Source organism: Lepus europaeus, chromosome Y (genome assembly GCF_033115175.1).
Source record: "Lepus europaeus isolate LE1 chromosome Y, mLepTim1.pri, whole genome shotgun sequence".
In the NCBI taxonomy this organism is placed as follows: domain Eukaryota; kingdom Metazoa; phylum Chordata; class Mammalia; order Lagomorpha; family Leporidae; genus Lepus; species Lepus europaeus.
Window position 1 is genome coordinate 33,497,512 of NC_084851.1, and position 2,479 is coordinate 33,499,990.

The following is a 2,479-nucleotide window of genomic DNA, read 5'->3' on the forward strand; positions in this document are numbered from 1 at the left end:
TAAAAGTCTTGTGGAATTCTACAGTGAAGCCATCTGGTCCTGGGCTTTTCTTTGTTGGGAGGTTCTTTATTATTGATTCAGTCTCCATCTTGCTTATTGGCCTGTTTAAGTTTCTGTGTCTTCGTAACTCAATTTTGATAGATTGTATGCTTCTAGAAATCTATGCATTTCTTGTAGATTTTTCCAATCTGTTGGCATATAGCTGTTTGCAGTAATTCCTGATGATTCTTTTTATTTCTGTGGTCCCTGTTGTAACATTTGGTTTTTTTCTTTTTTTAAGGATTTTTTTATTTACTTGAAAGTAAGAATTACACAGAGAAAGAAGGAGAAGCAGAGATAAAGAGAAGCCTTCCATTGCTGGTTCACTCTCCAGTTGGCTGTAATGGCTGGAGTTTTGTTGATCCGAATCCAGGAGCCAGGAAAGTGTTATGAGTCTCTCATGCAGGTGGAGGGGCCCAAGGACTTGGGCCACCTTCTACTGCTTTCCCAAGACACAGTGAAAAGCTGGATCATAAGTGGAGCATCTGGGTCTTAAACCAGTACCCCTATGGGATGCCGGCACTTCAGGCAGTGTCTTTATCTGCTGTGCCACAGACTGGTCCCAACATCACTTTTTTATCTCTGATTTTGTTAATTTTGGTCTTCTCCCTTGTTTGTTTAGGTAAACCAGAGATGTATGAATTTTATTTATTTTTCAAAACACTATTTCTTCATTTCATCAATTTTTGCATTATTACATAATGACCAAATTTGTCTCTTTTGAGTTTTTTTATCCTTTTTAAAGATTTATTTATTTATTTGAAAGTCAGAGTTACACCAAGAGAGAAGGAGAGGCAGAGAAAGAGGTCTTCCATCTGCTGGTTCACTCCCCATTGGCAGCAATGGCTGGAGCTGCGCCAATCTGAAACCAGGAGCAGGAACATCTTCTGGGTCTCCCATATGGGTGCAGGAGCTCAAAGACTTCAGCCATCTTCTACTACCTTCCCAGGCCATAGCAGAGAGCTGGATCAGAAGTGGAGCAGTCAGGACATGAACCAGCACCTACATGGGATGCTGGCACTGCAGGCAGTGGCCTTACCAGCTATGCCACGGCACTGGCCCCAACAGTTTCTGTCTTAAAGTCTATTATCTTTGGCTTAGTGCCCACACAACTGAACACATGCCAAGTAGGGCTCCAGAGACTCCCTGCTGGCAGACCCTTGGGCAGACACTCTTCCTCCCTTCCACTTCCGACATGCTGCTAGGTTAGTGTGTGTATGTGCGGTAACACCATGTCTGCTTCACTGTTAGCCATTGTGCCTTGTGCCCAGAAGGCTGCCACTGTGGTAATTTTCCTTCATGGATTGGGAGATACTGGGAATGGATGGGCAGAAGCCTTTGCAGATGTCACAAGTTCACATACCAAATGTATCGGCTTGCATACACCTGTTATGCCTGTTACATTACATATAAACATGGATATGCCTTCTTGGTTTGATAATATTGGACTTCGATCAGACTCACAGGAGGATGAATCTGGAATTAAACAGGCAGCAGAAAATGTAAAGGCTTTGATAGATCAAGCAGTGACAAGTGGCATCCCCTCTAACAGAATTATTTTGGAAGGATTTTCTCAGGGAACAACTTCGTTTTTATATACTGCTATTACCACATAGCAGAAACTGGAGGGTGTCACTGCACTCAGTTGCTGGCTTCCACTTTGGACTTCATTTACAAGGGGTGCTAACAGGGATATTTCTATTCTCCAGTGTCATGGAGATTGCAACCCTTGGGTCCACTAATGTTTGGTTTTCTTACTATGGAAAAACTAAACACATTGCTAAATCTGGCCAGTGATACCTTTAAGACCTATGAAGGCATGAGGCACAGTTCCTGTCAGCAGGAAATGATGGATGTCAGGCAATTCATTGATAAAATCCTACCTCTAATTGATTTGAGTCATTAAGAAGCCTTGTGTAGAAGTACACCAGTATCATTGTTGTACAGTGTAATGCTTTTCCTGTGCTCAGCCTTGAAACTTCTATTTGCACTGTTAAAATGTTTCACAATTACACACCTATGACAATGACTAAATAATGTCTCCTCATAGGAAATTCATATTTCAGTTTTTACACATGTATTTGTAAAATATGATCCAAAATATACTTTTATTAATATAGGTGAAGCATCTAGCTTCTTTTTCTTAACTGGAATTTAGCAAAATAATAATGTATTTCAGTCAGATTTTTTATTACATTATTTGAAATTTAACAGTATGCTTAAGGAAAATTTATGTAGGTGTGAATGAGCAGTTAAGATATAAGAGATTTTAGCATAGTGTGACTTAGTCTGTAAATTTGTTCAAAAGTTGCTTAGTCATCATGCACTCTCTGGTATCTTTATATATGCACTCATGTGTAATGATTGTAATACCTAAGAGGGAGAAGGTATTACATTATTCCTAATAATAGAGATATGCTTTTATGTGTCAGTAAGGAGT

General features: G+C 39.9%; 1 pseudogene; it reads left to right on the forward strand.

The window, feature by feature from the left end:
- Positions 1–1,256: 1,256 nt before the first annotated feature.
- Positions 1,257–1,945, forward strand: LOC133754204 (acyl-protein thioesterase 1-like; annotated as a pseudogene).
- The last annotated feature ends 534 nt before the right edge of the window (positions 1,946–2,479 follow it).